Source organism: Amblyomma americanum, chromosome 1 (assembly GCF_052857255.1).
Source record: "Amblyomma americanum isolate KBUSLIRL-KWMA chromosome 1, ASM5285725v1, whole genome shotgun sequence".
Classification (NCBI taxonomy): Eukaryota; Metazoa; Arthropoda; class Arachnida; order Ixodida; family Ixodidae; genus Amblyomma; species Amblyomma americanum.
In genome coordinates, this window is record NC_135497.1 from 484,530,703 (window position 1) to 484,552,128 (window position 21,426).

At 51.3% G+C, this 21,426-nt stretch overlaps 2 pseudogenes; both read left to right on the forward strand.

Moving 5' to 3' along the window:
• The first annotated feature begins 12,288 nt into the window (after positions 1-12,288).
• On the forward strand, positions 12,289-17,880 carry LOC144127245 (uncharacterized; annotated as a pseudogene).
• A 1,256-nt stretch (positions 17,881-19,136) lies between these two features.
• Positions 19,137-21,426, forward strand: part of LOC144127261 (sentrin-specific protease 1-like) — a 31,013-nt pseudogene continuing 28,723 nt past the window's right edge.

The window sequence follows — 21,426 nt, forward strand, 5'->3', positions numbered from 1 at the left end:
GTGCCAGATTCCCGGATTTTGCTACTTGCTCGCATAATGTTTCGTGCTCTCAGAGCCTCTTGTTCAGGCATCTACCCGTTTGCCCTACGTAGGTTCGCTGACAGCATAGTGGAATGCTGTAAATGACGTTTTCTTCACACTCTACATAGGTGATGTGTTTGACGTTGCACTCAGGTTTTTGCACATTCCAATGAGCTTATTGGGAGCTGAAAAAACCATGTCAACTCCGTACTTATTAGCTGTCTTCCTTATTCTGTGGGAGATGTTATGAATGTAATGAGTGTATGACATCACAGCTGGGCGTCCCTCATAGCTCGGTTTCTTATTCTTATCGGACCCAGTAACTTCCCTTAGTAAGCATTTTGCAATGCCGCCAAGTAACTGCTCCGGATAGCCACTAGCCCTCAATCGGGAAACCTGTTGAACAATGCTGTGAATAATCGAGTGGGGACATGATTTTTTATAGCTAGTTTTTGGCAAGAAGTTGCTACAGCTCGTTTAACAATTTTCGAATGACCAGAATCAAATCGCAAGTGGTTTTTCTGCCGTGGGCTTATAAGCCCAGCAAGTGTGGTTATCGCTGCAAGTCACCAGCAGGTCTAGGAATCTAATCTGGCAGCCCAGTGGTGTTTCAGATGTGAACTCAAAGCCAGGAAAAGCACTCTTCCATTCTTTAAGAATAGCTTGCACGTTTATGGAGCCAGATAGGCTGTTGGGAAGGAAAAGCAGGTAATCATCAACGTACCTAAAGCAAGCTAAAATATTGTGCGTATTTAGTATGCTCAATATCTTCCGATTGCCCTGTGCCAAAAAAATGTCGGACAGCACAGGTGCCAAACAAGATCCAATACTTATGCCTCCTTTTTGCAAAAACATTTCGCCTTGAAATTCCACGTACAAGGAGTACAGGTAGCATTCAATCAATTCAAGAAAGCATTTAAAATTCATTCCATTTAATATCAAGCCCGCCGGTGGTGTGCCTTTCAATTGATGTGGTTGACATGTATTATAGCATTCCACGGAGCACCGCCTTGCAAGCTTTGGAAGAAAGCATTGACCATTTCGCAACTGTTAGGTTTCAAAACCAGTGTGGAATGAATGTTAACTGCTTTCTTGAATTGACTGAATGCTACCTGTGCTCCTTGTGTGTGGAACTTGAAGGCGAAGTGTTTTTGCAAAAAGGAGGCATAAGTATTGGATCTTGTTTGGCACCTGTGCTGTCCGACATTTTTAGGCACAGGGCAATCTTAAGATATCGAGCATACTAAATACGCACAATATTTTAGCTTGCATTAGGTGCGTTGATGATTACCTGCTTTGCCTTCCCAACAGCCTAACTGACTCCATAAACATGGAAGCTATTCTTAATGAATGGAAGAGTGCTTTTCCTGGCCTTGAGTTTACATCTGAAACCCCACATAGCTGCCAGATTAGATTCCTAGACCTGCTGGTGACTTGCAGCGATAACCACACTTGCTGGGCTTATAAGCCCAGGGCAGAAACACCACTGCTGCGATTTGATTCTGGTCATTCTAAAATTGTTAAACGAGCTGTAGCAACTTCTTGCCTAAAACTACCTATAAAAAATCATGCCGCCACACGATTATTCACAGCATTGTTCAACAGGTGTCCCGATTGAGGGCTAGTGGCTATCCAGAGCAGTTACTTGGCGGCATTGCAAAATGCTTACTAAGGGAAGTTACTGGGTCCGATAAGAATAAGAAACCGAGCTATGATGAACGCCCCGTTGTGATGCCATACATTCATAACATCTCCCACAGAATAAGGATTGGTTTAGTTTATGGGGGTTTAACGTCCCAAAGCAACTCAGGCTATAAGAGACGCCGTAGTGAAGGGCTCCGGAAATTTCGACCACCTGGGGTTCTTTAACGTGCACTGACAGCGCACAGTACACGGGCCTCTAGAATTTCGCCTCCATCGAAATTCGACCGCCGCGGCCGGGATCGAACCCGCGTCTTTCGGGCCAGCAGCCGAGCGCTGTAATCACTCAGCCACCGCGGCGGCCCCAGAATAAGGAAGACAGCGAACAAGCGCGGAGTTGAGGTGGTTTTTTCAGCTCCCAATACGCTCATTGGAATGTGCAAAAAGGTAATCGAGAATGAAGACCAGAACAAGAAACCTGAGTGCAACGTCAAACACGACCTCACCTATGTAGAGTGAAGAAAACGTCCTTTACAGCATTCCACTTAGCTGTCAGCGAACCTACTTAGGACTAACGGGTAGATGCCTGAACAAGAGGCTCAGAGAGGACGAAAGGTTATGCGAGCAAGTAGCAAAATTGGGGAACCTGGCACCATATTGCGCACATTGCAAATGCACCCCGAGGCTAAAAAACACCAAGGTAAATAGGTCGGGCCAAAAACAGGCGGGAACGCAAAATTATCGAAGCTTTCGCTATGCATGTTGCTCCAGATAACCAATGTGTCAGCTCCCCTTCGGTGATGCTAGGGAGAACTGAATTAAACTACCTCAGGAATAGTAATCTTCGGCTGTTGTAAAAGCACGTGTTGATCTTTTTATTATATATTGTTATTATCATATTTTTTCCTTCATATCACTCTTGTCAGCGCCGTGTGCTCTTCCCTCTTCTGTGTATGATTTGGCGTTAATATGTGCATATAGTCATGCATCTTCAGAGAATTAACAGTTGTTAGAAAGCACTTGCCCTGTGTGTGCGTCCCTTTCCGTATTTTGGTAGCGCTCACCAATACCTTCAATCAAGCACACGTTCTCCTCTCTGGATTTTGCGAGAATTCTGGGAGGGAACAGGAGAAAGCCAAACTGTCGTGAGTTACGTGTTGGAATTGCTCGACCGACTGAGTTCTCGCGTGCTCTAGTAGACGAAAACTTGAAAGCGGCACAGCAAGGGGCAAAAGTCTGTAATGATCGAAACGCAAGGCAACGAACATTTCAGACGGGCGATAAGGTCATGATTTTGCGACCATCCAGGAAAAACAAAATGGAAGTGCAGTGGGAGGGGCCCGTGGAAGTTCAGCACAGGCTGTCAGAAACAAACTACGTCCTGAAAAAACTCGGCAAGAGAAATGAGGTAACCATCTATGACTTCAATTTGATGAAACCTTATGTAGGCAGGCAGGAGGTGGTAAACATGATGTTAAACGTACCCGAGGCAGTACAGGCTGATCTACCTGAGTTAGGGACAGACAGCGATGCGGATTGCAGCATCCAGGGCATTCTTGCGCGCTCTGCGAGGGCTGATGTTCTGAAAGAGGAACAGGTAGACGAACTTAAGGAGCTTTTGGGGAAATTCAATGCTATATTTAGTAGTCGGCCAGGGAATACTGACCTCATAACTCACGAGATCGAGCTGACCTCCTCCGAACCAATCAGGTGAAAAGCTTATCGAGTGTCATCACGTCAACGGCAGATAATGGCGGCAGAGATTAAGCGAATGCTCGAAATCTGGGTAATCGAACCAACTGAAAGTGATTACACTTCCCCTATGATCCTCGTCGAAGTGCCAGGTAAAGAGCCTCGTCCATGAGTGGACAATCACCAGAGACCAGCTCTATCCGGTTTCAAATATTGAAGAGAGAGTGGAGCGGGTAAGTGGGGCACAATTAATCTCTACGTTAGATCTGGTGAGGGGATATTGGCAGGTCCAGGTCTCGCTCTCAGACGCCTCGAGCCGCTATGCCGCCTTCATTTCATCCATTGGTACGTTCATACCTCTCGTTTTAAGCTTCGGCCTCAAGAACGCACCATATAGCTTGTCCAAATTAATGGATATTGTACTCAAAGACATGCAAAGCTATGCAGTCCCCTGCTTGGACGATATAGCAATTTTTTCGAAAAGCTTGAAGGAGCATATCGTGCACCTGAGGAACGTGTTGACAAGGTTGCGGGACGCTGGGCTTACACTGAAGTCTGAAAAGTGTAACTTTTGTAGTGAAGTAGTGACCTTCCTGGGACACATTGTAGGTCGTGGAACTAGGCAGACTTCGGAACTAAAAATTAAGCCCATAGCTGACTTTCCAACGCCTCGAACAAAGAAAGACATCCTCTCTTTTCTGGGGCTTGTTGGGTATTATCAGAGGTACATACCTCGTTATTCTCAACGAGCGAGTTCATTGACAGACGCGCTCCGAAAGGGACAGCCCGAAAAGATTTTTTGGGATGAGGCGAAGGAGAGCGCCTTTCAAGAGCTAAAGAAAGTACTCATTTCATGGCCCGTACTGCGGACGCCTGACTACAAAAAGGAGTTTGTAGTTCAGTGCGACGCTAGTGAAAGGGTGATGGGTGCTGTATTGAGTCAGGTCGGAAAAGACAACGAAGAGCATCCCATCCTGTACGCAAGCCGGAAACTAACGCTAAGGGGGGAAGCTTACAGCGCCTTAGAAAAAGAATGCTTATGTTTAGTCTGGGCAGCACAAAAACTATCATGCTACCTATACGGATCGAAATTCGTTTTTGAGACGGATCACTGCCCACTCACGTGGCTGCGTCAGATGTGTCAAAAGAACGGACGCTTGCTGCGGTGGCGCCTCATCCTTCAGGAATACAACTTTTCTGTGTTGTTTAAAAAACGGAAAGTGAATGGCAATGCCGATGGATTAAGCAGGCTATTATGAAGTGCTTAAGTGGAAAAGGTCCTCCAGCTTTTATGAGTGTGCGTGTGTATTAATAGCGGACCTATATATGTTTTTTTAATGTAGTTGTCTACTCCAATCCATTTCATGCACAGCTCTGACTCGGTTGTTGCCCAAAGGTCGATGATACGTTGACTTAGATGGCGGAACCACTCGGAGTCAAAATTGGTCATGTTGTTAACTTATCTGTTGGGATAAGCCTGGTGGATCAGGGGCCGAGACTGAGTGCTTGCGCGTCGTGTGGAGCCTTGCTGCTGGGGCCGAACCGGCCGCTGTTTGCCATTGTGGGAGGTTTGGGGGTTGTTTTGGTGCTCGCAGAAAATCACCGGTCCTCCCATTCCCAAGACCAGCCCATCTCTCCTCGGCAAGGGATTGCTACCACTGGCCGATCAAGATTTTCCTGGCCGCGGAGGAGTACTAGGAATTGGGGCCAGCTGGTATTAGGATTGGCGCCAGCAGGTCTCGAGGACTGCCACCAAGACAGCATCTCTCGCCAGGTGTCTGCGGGGAGCATTTACCGCGCTCGCCCGGTCGTGGCGTGGGACAAGCGGGAAGCAGGGTTCTGCGTAAATACCTTTATGGAGTCGCCGCCGCCGCCAGCCAAGTGGTTCCGGCTGTCTTAAGATCTTCCCCGGAGTCTCTACCCAACCGACTATTCCTGGCTTCCCAGGCACAGCACCAGCGTGGGAACGGATCGCCACGGTGGCCCGTCCACAGGCTTCGCCGGCCATCGCTAATGGCAGAACCACTGGGGATTATCTCCCGACGGGGCGCTCAAGCTTTGCGCCTCGGCTTCTTCGAAGTTCGCCGATCGGCGGTGAGCCGGCCGACCAGCTGACGTCCCTACCAGTCCGACGGGGTCCTGGCCGCATACCCCTCTCCCTCGGGCTCAACTTACGCCAGGGGCGTGTCCATGTGTGCGGAGGTGTCTGTGCGTGAGAGTGGAAGTCTTGGCCACACCCACCATGACGAGGGCGTCCTCTACCTGGGGAATTTAGAGAAGACGCAGTGTATAAAACTGGACTGCAGATGCAGTTGAAGCAGCTCACTTCTGAACTCAAAAGCTTGTAAATATGTAAGGTAAACCAAGGCTTCTTTCTCCACTAACGAACCTCATCACTCAGCGGCACTCCTGTCCGGGACTGAGTGGGCATCATCTTGACCGAGGTTGTGTCGAGATGCGACCCCGATCCCCACCTTCAACAGAGCGTAGAGGGTCTCGCTGTGGAGAACGTGACGTCGCCGTGCGGCGGGCGCGCGTTACGCCGGACTATAAACGCGTCCCGCGTACTACCACGAGGGTCCAGCTTTACATCACTGAGGGTCTTCACCGCTTGAGAACTTCCTTCAAGGACGCGTTGATGCAACTGCCCTCATCCGACGTTCTTTACAAACAACATTGGTCACGGCACCATCTTAAAGCTATAAGTAAAATAATGTGCTACCTCGCATTTCAGAAATGAAGAAATACAAAAACCTTGATCCGTGAAAGTTTAAAAAACGAAGGTTGCGGAAATCAATTCTGACCTCACATACATGTATTTCTTCTGGCTGCCTCTTCGAGCATTGCACAGTGAAAAATATTCGTCGTTGTCATTGTTTTCAGTTTTGTTTTTAAATAGAAAATTACACCTAGAGTGGTAAGTTATGATCAGCAAATCTGGGAGGATATAAACAGCAAAGCTTTATAAAAGCTTTTTCTTCTTATGAGCCACCTTACTCTAGCTTCTACATAGAAAAAAGATGTCTTTTTGATCAACTAGATGTGCCGCGCTTCAGAGTTTACTTCTTAAGAAAGAACAAAACAATGCGCTTTTCAATAAGAACAACCCACTTGCATGGAGATACCGTGCAAGTGCAAACAATGCCGCAGTATTGCTTTCGCCTCAAGCATTTCAGTCACTAAACCCAAAGGGCCCTCTAGGAGAAATCTCAGGAAGCGTTTCCCCAAATATTTGGCATAAAAAATGAAACACCGTTCTCAACACTGACAAAAAGGCATAAAAAAGGTGCAACTTTCACGAAACAGGCTAAAGGTCTCGCAGCAGGTATTTAAAGGGTGCAAAGTTATTCCATGCCTGCCGAGAAGGGATAAAATTCGAAGTTACTCCTTTCTCACCCCTTTCTTACACTTTTTTATGAGAAAATAAACACACGGTATGGAAATGCAGTGTCCTTTAGAGCGCATAATAGGGCTTCGGAGAGACAACACAGACAACCTCAGGTCGTACGTGGCGCTGCTGGAATGCAGTCATTGCGTCAGGGATAACTTCATAATCCAGTTCATCTAGCCGACGAAGAACTTTGTACGGGCCGAAATAGCGGCGCAAAAGCTTTTCACTCAATCCACGGCGGCGAATGGGCGTCCAAACCCAGACTTGGTCTCCTGGCTTGTATTCCGCGTTGCGTCTTCGTAGGCTGTAGCGTCTGGCGTCGGTCCGCTGCTGGTCTTTAATCCGTTATAGGGCAAGCCTTCGAGCTTCTGCGCGTTGAAGGTAGGTGACGACGTCTACGTTCACTTCTTCGGTAACGTTGGGCAGCATGGCGCCTAGCGTGGTCGTTGCCTCCCTACCATGGACGAGCCTAAAAGGCGTCATCTGGGTGGTCTCCTGCACTGCGGTATTGTAGGCGAAGACGACTTAGGGCATGCAGGATGACGTCCGAGGTCTTGTGTTTGGCATCGACATACATGACGAGCATATACGCGACGGTATTGTTCAAGCACTCGGTCTGTTCGTTGGTATGCCGATGGTATGCAGTTGTCCTCCGGTGGCCGGTTTAGCTGTAACGCAGGATGGCTTGCGCTAGTTCCGCCGTGAATGCTGTTGCTCTGTCCGTGATGAGCACATCAGGGGCGCCGTGTCGCCGAAGAATGCACTCCGCGAAAAATTTGGCGACTTCTCCTGCTGTTCCGTTCGGTAGGGCTTTTGCCTCGGCGTAGCGGGTCAGGTAGTCGGTCGTTATGATTATCCACGTATTTCCAGACGTTGATTTTGGGAAAGGCTCAACAAGTCCATGGCGATCTGCTGAAAGCGCCTTAAGGGGGTTCAATGCGGTTCAGAAATCCTGCAGGCCGGGTGGGAGGGGTCCTTCGTCACAATCTCGGCAGGTTTTCACATATAACGTGCGACATCGGCAGACAGTCGGGGCCAGTAATACGTCTTGAATGCGGCGGAAGGTGCGAGCAAACCCGAGATGTCCAGCTGTCGGCTCATCGTGTGAAACCTGTACAACTTCTTCGCGGAGACAAGCAGGTACAACAAGGAGGCAGACTGTTTTGTTCGCTGCGAGGTTCTTTTTTATGAGGACATCATTCTGTACACAGAAGGAAGATAGTCCTTGCTTGAATGAGGCGGGGGGTGAAGAAACTTTACTTTGCATTCCAAGTACTGGATGAGGCGTTTTAGGTCGGTGTCCGAGCGTTGCTGATGGGCAAAAGAGCTGGGGCTGATGGGTCGCAGGAAGGCGTCCTCATCGTCGTACGGCGGCGGTGCATCTAGAGGGGCTCGTGAGAGGCAATCGGCGTCAGAGTGCTTGCGTCCGGGCTTGTAAACGACGGTGAAGGCAAACTCCTGGAGGCGCAGACTCCATCGAGGGAGGCGGCCAGAGGGGTCTTTCAAAGTGCCAAGCTAGCGCAGCCCATGGTGATCGCTGACCAGCTTAAACGCTCGTCCATACAGGTAGGGGCGGAATTTCGACGTAGCCCAGATGATGTCAAGGGACTGCTTCTTAGTTGTCGAATAGTTAGCCTCGGCCTTAGAAAGGGAACGGCTAGCGTATGTGATGACTTTCTCCAGCCTATCACTTTTTTGAAAGAGGACGGCGACTAGGCCCACGCTCTTTGTGTCGGTACGAACTTCAGTATCGGCGTTTTCATCAAAATGCGCGAGGATCGGTGGGGACTGTAAACAACGCTGAAGTTCTTTGAGGGCTTCTGTTTGCGGCGTCTCCCATTTAAATGGCACGTCTGCCTTCGTCAATTGGGTCAGCGGCTGCGATGCGCTAAATGTTTTTCACAAATCGTCGGTCATATGCGCAGTCTGAGGAATCTGCGCACTGATTTCTTATCGGCAAGGGGTGGAAACTGTTCAATAGCAGCTGTTTTCTGCGGGTCTCGGCGTACTCCCTCCTTGCTAACGATGTGGCCTAGAAACAGCAGCTCTTCGAAGGAAAAGTGGCATTTCTCTGCTTTCAAGGTTAGGCCAGAGGACTTTATGGCGTCTAGTAATGTGCGAAGTCTTTTGAGGTGCTCTTCAAAGTTGGAGGCGAAGACAACGACGTCATCTAAACATACCAGACAAATTTGCCACTTCAGGCCTGCTAGAACTGTATCCGTTACTGGCAGAAACGTCGCTGGTGCGGAAGAGAGCCCAATTGACGTCACCTTGAACTCAAACAGACAATCCAGAGTGATGAATGCTGTCTTCTCGCGATCTCTTTCGTCGACCTCAATTTTCCAGTAGCCACTCTTGAGGTCCATCGACCAGAAATATTTGGCGTTGCAGAGGCGGGCCAGTGTGTCGTCGATGTGGGGAGGGGGTAGGCGTCCTTTGTTATGTTGTTCAAGCGGCGGTAATTAACGCAGAATAGAAGTGCGCCGTTTTTCTTTCTCACTAGAACAACCGGTGCCGACCATGGGCTGTTTGAAGGCTGGATGACGTCGTCGCGAAGCATTTCTTAGACTTGGTCCCGGATGGCTTGTCGTTCTCGTGGTGACACACGGTAGGGGCTTTGACGGAGAGGTCGGACGTGTTGGTCCGTTATAATGCGATGCTTGGCAATTGGCGTTTGTCGGAACTTCGGCGATGTCGAAAAACACTCACTGTAGCTTCGAAACAGATTGCGGATCTGGACTTGTATGTTCCGGTGCAGGGCTGGGTTGATGTCGAAAGTGGGAGAGTTCTCTTGGCCAGGCGAATTTGCGTAGGGGTCGGAGAGGGCGAAGGAGTCTCGTACGTCGGATATTTCTTCGAAGAAAGCAATCGTCGTTCCTCTGTTAATGTGCTGGTATTCTTCGCTGTAGTTGGTTAATAGTACTTCGGCCTGGCCACTGCGGAAATGTGCAATGCCCCTTGCGATGCTGATTCCATGGTCTAGAAGCAACTACATGTTCCCCTCGATGATGGTTTCAGCGTTAATGGCTTTCGTGGAGCCTACGGTCACGATAACGCTTGAACGGGGTGGGACGCTCGCTCCAGGACACTCAGCGCAACGTTATTTTCCCGTATTTTCATCGAAGCGATAGCTTCGTCCGTGGAAAGCGTGATCAGCTTGGATCGCAGGTCGATGACCGCCTGATGCTCACTAAGGAAATCCATGCCCAAGATCACTTCGCGCGAGCATTGCGGTAGGACAACAAAGGTCGCAGGATAGGTTTGTCCTTTGACAATCACTCGCGCTTTCATCGTCCTGATGGCGTAATGAGGTGGCCCCCAGTGGTGCGAATTTGTGGGTCGTCCCAAGCCGTCGCAACTTTTCCCAGCCGCGCAGCGAATTTTCCATTCATCACCGAGTAATCGGCTCCTGTGTCGACTAGAGCGGTAACTTTCCGGCCGTCGATAACTACTTCGAAGTCGGACGTCCTGGCTCTTGCGTTGCATTTCGCTCTCGGCGTCGGGTCACGACTTCGTCGGATATAGGAATCGTGGGTAGAGCGTGTCGTCGAAGTTTTTCTCGGTAGCGGCGTCGTCTAGACGGCGGTTCGCGTCGTGGTCGAGGTTGTCATTGTATGCGCCGTCTGCGTGTCGGGGGCGGCGTCTTCGTGCGGCATGGTCGTTGGAGGAACTTCGGCGTTCCGCTCGTGAGCAACCGCACCTCCAGAGGTTGGTGTCTTCAGTTTCCCCTACGGGGGCTGGGAGACCTTCCTCATACCGCGGCTGCGTAGTTGCGGCGTGGCTATGCAAAGCACGAGGTTGACGGTGTGGTGAGCGCGAAAGGCGGTTCGGCGTGTACTCCTCTCGACGCACGTACTCGTCGATTTCCTGCGGACGTTGGTCGAAGCGTGGTCGTGGGACGTCAACGGCAAATTCTCGAAGACCGATATGTCGGTGCGCGCAGTAACGAACAATATGGCCTGCCTCGCCGCAATGGAAGCACAACGGCCGGTTGCTGGAAGTCAAGTCCTCCAAGTGTCGCATTTCCTGGGGCTTGAACGTCGCTCATACGCTGGACGGTCGGGGGCAGGGAGGCGGCGTTCGGGAACAAGTTGTTCATTTCGGAGAGGACGTAGGGGTTGTCGGTGGGGCTGAGGACTCCTTACTGCAGCTGCGTAAGACATGTCCTGGGGCTCTGTGGCCGTCGGGGTGCCAAGTGCCTGTTGCACTTCTTCCCGTACCAGATCCATAAGAGTCGCTGCTTGCGGCTGTGGGGAGGATGGCAGTAATCAGCGTAGCTCCTCGCTGACGATTTCGCGGATCACTTCATGCAAGTTCTCGCTGGTGGTGGTCGTCGTGTCCGGACGGATTGCACAGGCAGAGGACGGGCGATTGTACTGCCGAGCTCGGGCGTCGAGGGTCTTCTCGATCGTGCAGTCTTCTTGCATGAATCTGTCGAGTGTTTTGGCGGCTGGCGGACGAGGCTGCCAAAGAGTTAGTTGTTCCTTTACACCGCGCATTAAAAACTGAACTTTTTTTTCCTTGGTCTTCTCGAGGTCTGCGCGGCGAAGAGGCGCTTCATCTCTTCAACGTAACCATGGACGCGCTCGTTCATAAGCTCGATCCTGGACTCGAGGGGTCGTTCAGCTCTTTCCTCACAGCACTAGAGAATACCTTCAAAAGTTCCTTCTTGAATAGTTCCCATGTCGTCAGGAACGACTCGTGGGTTTCGTACCACGTACGTGCTGAGCCCTCCAGTGAGAAAAATACGTGTCCAATTTTTGCCGCATCATCCCACTTCTTGACGGATGCCACGCGCTCAAATTGCTCCAACCATTCTTCGGGGTTTTCGCCTGGGGATCTACTGAAAGTTGGCGGCACCCGCGGCTGTTGCAGTATGATCGGTGTCGACATCTTTGGCGAGGTTGTGGTGCTCGTAGCAGCATCTTTTCGTGGTCGCGTGTGGTCCGGCAGGGTCCCGAACACAGCCTTCTCTTCCTGAAGACACCTGCTGGCTCGGTTAACTGCTGGCTCGTCCTCCGGTGTGTTCTTGTTGCTGCCCGGTCACAGCGAGGCCGATTAGAAGGTGGTCGGAGCCCTAAGTGTCAGGTTCGCATTTCCAAGCGTACGCACACATTCCGGACACCATTGTAAGGTCGATAGCGTTGTGGCGCCCTACTCGTTGAACACGGGTGGGGGAGCCACTGTTTATGATGCTCAGCTGAGATGTCTCAGCAGCCGACATAAGTTCACGTCCTCGATGTATATAGCCGCCACCCCAATAGGTGTGGTGGCCGTTGAAGTCGCCGCATATCACAGTATCGTTGCTAAGGCGGATAGCGATTTGGCTGACGAAACTTGCGTCCCAAGCATTGCCGGGCACACATAGACACTCGCAACGCTTGTGTCGGTATTGCGGAAGCGCACAATAATAGCACAACACTCCACAACGTCACTGACGATATCCGAAACAGGAACAACAACATGGGCGACAGTGTTCCGGACATATACGGCAGTGGGGGGTGGGGGTGGGGGGCATCAAGGTGGGTGCGATGAATCCCTGCATGGCGCTGCGCCGCAGGCCGCAAGTGCGCAGCTGGTTGGGCCGTTGTATCCTATGAAGCCAGGTAGTTTCAGCTCCTCCGCTGTGGGGGCGTAGGCTTCTTGCAGGGCAAGTATGTTGCACTCGAATCGTGGAAGGAGCTGCACCAGTTCAGCGTGACGGCGGCGCAGGGAACGGCAGTTCCACTGTCTTATGCGCGGCCTCCGGATTTTTGGGTGGTTAGCATGCATGTTGGCTCAGGGCTTGTTGTGCAGCCAGAGCTGCGGTGCACAGTTGGGGTGCCGGTGAAACAGCTGGAAGGTAGTCCACGAGGGCTCTAACAGCAGCGGAAAGAGCGGCGATGATGGCGTCTTTGTTGTCTTTGGGGGCGTCGTTGCGCGGCTCAGCGGGGCTGAGGGATGTTTTCCCGTGAGAACTGTAAGGCCGCCGCTCTTTTCCAGCTGCGTACCTTTGCAGGACGCCGGCACACGCGGAAGCGGCTCCCCAGTACAAGCGAGAGCCCCCGAGTGCATACGGAGAATGAATAGGGTAGCTTGATGCACCGACCCCCCCCCCTTCCTCGAAGAAACGAACGACCTGTGAAATTCTACTGGCGCAGCACGACAGGCTTCGGCACGTCTCATCATCAAGGGCAGGCATCGCAGTAACAACCACAGGCCATACGACAAGGAGCAGCGAGGAGCTGTCAAGGGACGCCTCCACCTCGGCTGCTGCCAACTCTGGTGGAACCGATGCATCATCCGTGCTCTGGGTGGCAGACAACAGAAGATCTGCGCTGGGTGAGTGGGATTTCTTGCGTTTTGTGGAAGCAGACATGGTGGTTAGTTTGTGAGGCCCATTGTCGAGACTTGGAGAACGTTAGCCGCTAAAGATAGCGAATCTAACCCCGCCGCGATGGCTCAGTGGTTAGGGCGCTCGACTACTAATCCGGAGTTCCCGGGTTCGAACCCGACCGCGGCGGCTGCGTTTTTATGGAGGAAAGACGCTAAGGCGCCCGTGTGCTGTGCGATGTCAGTGCACGTTAAAGATCCCCAGGTGGTCGAAATTATTCCGGAGCCCTTCACTACGGCACCTCTCTCTTCCTTTCTTCTTTCACTCCCTCCTTTACCCTTCCCTTACGGCGTGGTTCAGGTGTAGAACGATATGTGAGACAGACACTGCGCCATTTCCTTTCCCCCAAAAAACCAATTATTAATTATTATTAATCCTGAGAATGAAATGAGGTCGAATCCTCGCCAGGAGCAGCAATCGCTAGAGGGTGGTGTAGAAACGGGGATAGATCAGAACGAGGGAGCGACTATGGAGGATGATTTCAGTTTGGGGAGCAGGTTACAGGCCGGCGACCAGAACAGACATTGTCACTAGACGCTAAAGGAACTGATACAGAAAAAATGGTTATTCGCCGTATAGAGTTAAAAGTGGAAATGGAACTACGAATGCGTGAATTGAATCCAGGGAGCGACTGGCACTTAAGCAGATGGAGCTTGGCCTGTAGAATGGTCGAATGTCACCGCTTGGGTCGGGACAGAATGATTAACGGCGTATAGACCTAGATTCAATAGCACAATATGCGAAAGTCCTTAAGGGCTACAGAATGCCATGCGATGCAGATGTACCACTGTGGTTTGAGGAGGTGGAGAAGCTTTTCACTACTTTCAAGGTTCCAGACAGTAGCCGAGTGCACTTAATTTTGCCAGCACTGACAGAGCGAGTCAGATACTTCGTAACCTTGACCGAGCCGAATGCACTGCGTATGAGGCTGTAAAAACAGCGGTTCTAGAAGAATTAAAACTCACTCCGACTGAGTACCTTGAGAGATTTGAGAAAGCAGCGAAAAGGAAGAAGGAGACGTGGGCTCAGTTTGCGTCTCTCGTAAAAACGTATTTAGTGTACTACATCCAGACTAGAAAGGTAGACTCAAAAGAGGCTTTGACCGATCTCATGGTGTCCGATCGCATTAAGGCAAGCCTCAGCCCGGAGGGCATTGAATATGTGCACCTTCGAGAAGAAGAGGGTTGGCTGAAGCGTAAAGAAATATCAAAGGCCCTACAGATCTTCGAGCAAGCAAAAGGTAAAGGGCGGGCTGAGAGGCAGATTACGGTGCCAGTACAGCAAACGGGCCAAAGACAGGGTAGTGCTGAAAAGCCCGCAGTAAAGTGCCACCAGTGCCATGGACTGGGCCATGTTGCTAGGAATTTCCCGCGAGTAGCAGGAAATTAGCCGCGCCAGAAACAAGCATATGGGCACAGGCAGAAGGTGCACAAGGTCGCAATGATAGATGAGAGAGAAGTAAAGGACGCAGCGGTAAACCAAGGTACGGTTCTAACTGCTAAAGTGGGAGTCCTTATGCAAAATTCAAGGGCAGCCGCATCGAGACTACAGTTCGTGGAGCTTGTATGCGGAGACGTCTTCACAGAGGCATTGCTTGATACGGGTAGTGAAATCACGGTAATAAGAGAGAGCATGCTACCGCAGGTGCTGACGGAACCATCCGGGACAGTGAAGTTAGTGTCGGCTTCCGGCAGACCTATTCAGGCGAAATTGGCGACGATCCCTCTACGGATATCTCATAAAGGAACAATCGCAGGCGATCACAAGATAGGCATAGTATGTGCCCTCACCAATGAGCTTACTGAGGGGGTGGACTGTTTGCTGTCGTCAGAAGACTGGCAGCTGCTTAAGAAGCACAGCGATAGGGCGTTCATAACATGTACTAGTACTGCAATCAGTATGTCGGCAAATCAGAATTGTGAGGCACTGGCATGCGAGTTGGCAGGGCGCCAAATGACGACGTTCCACGAGAGGAAGCAGAGCCACCTGAGAGGGAAGATGCAGTTTCACTGTCTAGCCAGCGAGAAATGTTTCGAGCAGCGCAGCTCGCTGACGAGAGCTTGAGGAAGGCATGGGAAAATTCTAAGCACGGAAAGGAGGGTATGTTCGTTACTGAGGGAATTCTACACCATTGGGACTCAATAGCGGGTACTAAATTGCGACAACTGGTGCTTCCCCAAGAAAGACGAAAGGAAGTTCTGTCCTTGGCGCACGAATCGCTGTGGAGTGGACACCTGGGTACAAGGAAGACCAAGGCCCGCATAAAGTACCACTTCTATTGGCCCGGTATGGAAAAGGAGATTTCAGAGTACTGCCAGTCTTGTCATGGATGCCAAATCCGCTCAGACCGGCGTCACACTGACAACGTACCCATCACCCCATTGACTTGGCCTGAACACCCCTTTCAGGTTGTCAACGTGGATGTCATAGGGCCTCTTGACACGCCATCTGGAAGGGGTCACAAATATGCTCTGTGCCTTGTCGATTTATGCACGAGATGGCCAGAATTCGCATGCCTTCGTTCCCTAACTGAAAGGGCTGCGTGTGACGCCCTTTTAGAAATATTCAATCGAACATGAATTCCGCAGACAATCTGTTCGGATCAGGGAACAAATTTTAAGGCTCAACTCACGCAGCTGATGCTAGAAAAGTTAGGTTGTTCACCTAGATTTTCTACCCCGGAACATCCGGAAAGCAATGGCGCCGTGGAAAGGTGGAATCGGGTGCTAAAGAATATGCTGTTTCATGTCATAGAAAAGGACTCGCATAATTGGGATAAACTGATCACTTTTGTATTGTGGCATTACAGCGAAGTTCCCCACGACTATACGGGCGTAGCACCCTTTCAGCTTTTGTATGGCCGAAACCCGACAAGTCCGCTTACTGTTCTTCGCCAAACGTGGGCAGGAGAAGTCAGTGTACCAGCGACGCTAAGGGAGGAGCCGGCTATATACTTGAAGCAGCTACGGGAGAAGTTTGAGCTAGCGGCCAGTGTGGCTGGGCTCACAAGCACGGCGCGACAGGCTAGCTACGCAAAAGCCTACAGCAGAAGGACGCGGAATAATGTCTTTAACTTGGGCGATCAAGTGCTCATTTTTGACACAGACCGCGCCACTAAGATGGCCCCGAAGTGGCTTGGTCCCGTCACAGTAATTGCTTGTGAGAGGCAACATTCGTACAGTGTAGAGAACAAGGAAAAGATCAGTGGTATACGCTAACCGAATGAGACCGTACTACGCGAGGGTGAGCCATATTGGTGTGGTGTTTGATGAAGATCATGAGTTTGGGGAAGTAGAGTGCGCGCCACAAGTTTCGCCACCTCTACTAGACGAGGAGCTAATACCATTAGAAAAGTTAGCCCACCTGCGGGAGCAGTAGCAGAATGAAGTGCGAAGAGTGTTCACAAAACACCGCTCACTTTTCGATGGCAAGCCGGGACTGGCAAAAGTAGGCGTACACTGAATTGAGCTAGAAGGGTTCAAACCGAAAAAAAAAGCTTTTCTTTATCGGGTGCCTGAACTGCTCAAGAAAGAAGTTAGCCGCCAAGTGGAGGAGTTACTTAAGTTAGGATTAATTTATCCTGCAGAAAGTGAATTTGCACACCCAGTTGTGTGCGTGGGAAAGAAAGATGGGTCGATGCGAATGCGTATTGACCACCGAACTTTGAATGCAGGAACTCGTTCATACGCGTTTCCGATGGCTAACTCCCAGTAGCTAATTGTTCGGGTCGGCCGCGCGCAGTTTATCACGCTAGTGGATTTAAGGCGTGGCTACTTGCAGGTACTGATGGACCCGCACAACCAAGCGCTTACCGCATTTATGACGCATGAGGGGCAATATGCGTGGACAGTCATGCCCTTTGGGCTAGAGAACTCTGCAGCGACCTTCCAAAGAATAGTCAATACGCTCCTATCTATGCACCAAGCCTACGCCACTGCATATCTGGATGATATAGCAATTTTCTCCAATACTTGGCAGGAACACGTAGAGCACATCAATGCTATCTTTTGGGTCCTAGAAGAGCCGGACAAAAGGCTAGCCCCGAAAAATGTCAAGCCGGACAGCCTCACATTCGCTATCTAGGACACATGCACCTGACCTTGAGAAGATATCCGCCATAAAAGGCTTAGTGCAGCCTAACACAAAGAAAGAACTGCGAAGCTTCCTAGGACTGTGTGGATATTATAGAGAATATGTCCCTAGATACGCTGAAATAGCTGGCCCCCTAACGACCTTGGCCAAGCGGGGCGTACCCAGCTTGATCCCGTGGCCAGAAGATGCGCAGAGCGCATTAGAAGAGCTAAAAGGCTCTCTCTGCAGAACAGTGGCGTTGAGCACTCCACAACCTCACCTGCCGTATTGGCTTTTTACTGACGCATCAGCGACGGCTGCCGTGGCTTGCGTGGCACAAATGAGAGAAGAGGGCAAAGAAAGACCTTGTAGCGTTCGCTTCGACGCGACTCAGGCGAGATGGTCGACCATAGAGCGCGAAGCGTTTGCAATTATATGGGCTCTGAAGAAGTTCGATTATTGGCTCTTTGGTGCCGTGGTCAATGTCGTCTCTGATCATAACCCCCTGCCATACTTGACGACGTGCACTCCACCGGGCGCAAAATTGGCTAGATTGGCGCTGGCACTCCAGCGTTATAACATAACGGTGAAACATGGAAAAGGCACCAAGAGTGGAAACGCAGATGCGCTATCCAGGCTCCCCAACTCGACATGGGAGTCAGGGTCTAGCGGTACCACCATGCCAGCCTAGACAAGGCGTGAATGTTCCCACTCAACCGACGCTCGGTGAGCGGAATGCCGTGTGTTGAAGTCGCGCACTTACGAAGAGACTTCCGCATGGCGTCTGCATGGAGCCTGTGCCCGTGAGTGTTGTGCACAGACCTGTGAACAGTGATGAAAAATGCGGCTTTGTGTGTGCTTCGAATGTGGACTCTGCGCAGTGCATGATGTTGCTGCCCGTTCAGTGAACTGTACAGCAGCATGCACCAATGTTGTGCTTTAGCTTTTTTATTGATTATTGCTTTGATTGGTTCTCGAAGTGTCGAGTACCCAGGAGAAACTGTGCCCCGGGAGGGCTGACATTGGTGAAGTGAAAGTGTTGCGGCCTCTTTGTCAGTAAGCATAAACGAGCTGAAAGCAAGCTCGGTTATACTCTTGGGGGGTGGGGGGGGGGACGTGTAAGGCCGCCGCTCTTTTCCAGCTGCGTACCTTTGCAGGACGCCGGCACACGCTGAAGTGGCTCCACTGTACAAGCGAGAGCCCCCGAGTGTATACGGGGAATGAATAGGGTCGCTTGACGCTCCGACCCCCGCCCCGCCCCCCACCCTTAACGACGTAGGCTATCATCGGAGAGGCACCCGCAGCGTCCAGCAGTGCCTCGGGAACAAAATCGTATTTGCAGGAGGGCAGTAACACTGGAAATACCCTTGGCAGTGACCACTATATCCTCGCGACCACCCTCAGCACATCCCGTACCATCGGAAAGGTCGCCCGAGCCTGATCACAGATTGGGACAAGTTTCGTTCCCTACGTGCTCAGAACGCCCCTACCCGGATTAATAACCTGGACGAGCGGATCTCCAATCTCCAGGCAGATGTCTCTGCTACTACTCAGGAATCACCTGCCACGGCTGATCAATCCAGTACAGACAGCCGTCTCCTCCACCAATGACAGGCCCTCGAAAGCATGCAAAACCGCTGGAAAACAACGCCACAATAGAACGCTTCGGCGTCGAAAAGCTCAGATAGACAAACAGATTGAGGCGCACAATCTCTCATTGGCTATCCAGCAATGGGGTCGTTTGTGACAACATGCGTGGCCAGCTCGGGCTAAGCCGCACCTGGCACCTTCTCCGATACCTTTTAGACCCGGACGGTTGCAAAACATCCCAACGAGACAGCATTTTCCGCATAGTCCATCAACACCCCGGCTCAGACCAGGATCTCCTCGATGAACTTCGTGTCCGGTACCTCAATACTACTTCCCCGAACCCTCCCCCTCCCCTACATGGGTGGGGCCAACCCTGCCCTCGATGTGGAAATTTCAGAGGCTGATGTAAGATTCGCCCTCACTTAGCTCCACCCTAACTCTGCCCCGGGACCGAACGGCATTTCCAACAAAACTCTCCGTAATTAAGATTACCCGTTTATTGAGGCTCTCACTGCCTTCATGAATGATTGCTGGAGAGAGGGTGAAAGCCCTGCAGCATGGAAACTTGCACGCGTGACTTTCATACCAAAGCCAGGAAAACGACTAGCTCTCGAACACCTCCGCCCCATCTCCCTCACTTCCTGCGCTGGGAAACTGATGGAGCACGTCATTCTCAACCGTCTTAATCTTTATGTTGAAGATAATGATCTCCTACCCCGCACCATGATTGGCTTCTGCTCAAATCTTTCTACGCAAGACATTATGCTCCAGCTCTCTCTCGAGATACTGTGCCCCTCTACCAGAGCGGGCACAGTCTTTTTTAGGGCTTGATTTAACTAAAGCATTTGACAATGTCTCGCATGGAACTATTCTCGCTAACCTCTCCCTACGAAATCCTGGTCACCGTACCTACGAGTATATACGCACTTTCCTCTCTGGTCGTACAGCTGAAATTAGCTTTGGCCGAGGAGATATCCTCTCTGACCTTATAACCTTAGGTAGCAATGGCATCCCCAAAGGATCCGTTCTCTCCCCTTTCTTTTGAATGTCGCCTTGCTCACGCTACCTTCAAAATTAGACGCCATCCTCCGGCTATTACATACCTTATACGCAGGCGACATCACCCTCTGGGTTTCAACAGGCAACGATGCGGAGGTTGAATCCGCACTTAAACAAGCGGTGGATGTCACTGAGCGCCACGTAGCCAGAGCCGACCTCTCGTGCTCACCTGAGAAGTCCAAGCTGCTGCTCATTCGGGGTCAACCCGGCCTCCACGGCCATCCTCCCATCTGCATTACTGCTAGCGGCCAACCAATACACGAAGTATCCAACGTTAGGGTATTGGGGCTTCTCATCCAGAGCAGTCGGAGAAACATCGACACTGGCTAAACTCGCAGTCTTTGTCTCGCAGACCATTCGTCTAATTCGGCGCATTGCTAATAAACATAAAGGCATGCGAGAGGCTGACCTCCGACGTCTTGTTCAGGCGTTTGTTATCAGTCGCCTCATATATACCCTCCCTTATTCTCTACCTTAGCTGCCAGGAACGGGACCGCGTTGACTGCCTTATTAGACAGGCATACAAGGCTGCTCTCCATCTCCCCCACCGGACCCCCACGTATAAACTATTGTCATTAGGGGGTCTACAACACTGTGACGGAGCTCTCGGAAGCACATCTCACCGCTCAGTATGAGCGTCTCACCCACACCTCCACGGGACGTCACATACTCGACAAGCTTGGAATAAGCTTCGAAACGACCGCCGCCGACAAGGCCCAGCTTCCACCCCATATCCAGCAACCTTATCGTTAACGCTCTCCCGAAAAACATGCACCCAGTGCATCATGCCGCTCGCCGCAAGCACAGGGCTAAGTCTCTGCATAAAAAGTATTTAACAGATCAGACAGCGGTCTACGTCGACGCCGCCGAATACTACGATCGCGATGCATTTTCGCTCGCGGTTGTAAGCTACTGTGGACGGCCGTTGATTGCGTGCTGCATTCCCGTCAGATCGTCTGAAGAGGCCGAAGAGGCGGCCATAGCCTTGGCGATGGTCTCCACCTCTGCAGAAACCATCTACAGCGACTCTGAATCTGGGATTCGTAATTTCGCCAAAGGCCGGGTCTCTTCCGCTCCACCAAGGACCAAATCCGCCCGATCCAGTTGATCTGGGTCCGTGCGCACTCACCCCATCCGGGGAACGAGGCGGCGCACAATCATGCCCGAGGATTCGTTGAGCGGGATGTGTCGTCGCCCGTCGTGCGGACGGCAAGAGATCGTGTGGTTACATTTCATGACATAACCATGCACTACCGTTTAGGTAGACTTCTGCATCCCCCCGCGCATATTTCTCTCACCAAACTCCAAGAGGTTGCGTGGAGGCAACTCCAAACGAACACCTCCCCCAACCCCGCGATATCTGCCCGCATATACCCTGGGGTCTACTCTCCCTCCTGTCAACTATGTGGCCAACATGCCACTCTATCCCAAATACTCTGGGCGTGCCCTCAGGGCTCCCCTCCGCGAGGTTTGCAGCTCTCGAATCTAGACCAGTGGGAGGCCGCATTGCTCAGTTCAGACTCGGACACACAGATCCGGGTTGTGACAAGAGCCCAAGAAGTTGCCGAACGCCACGGGCTCATGGTCA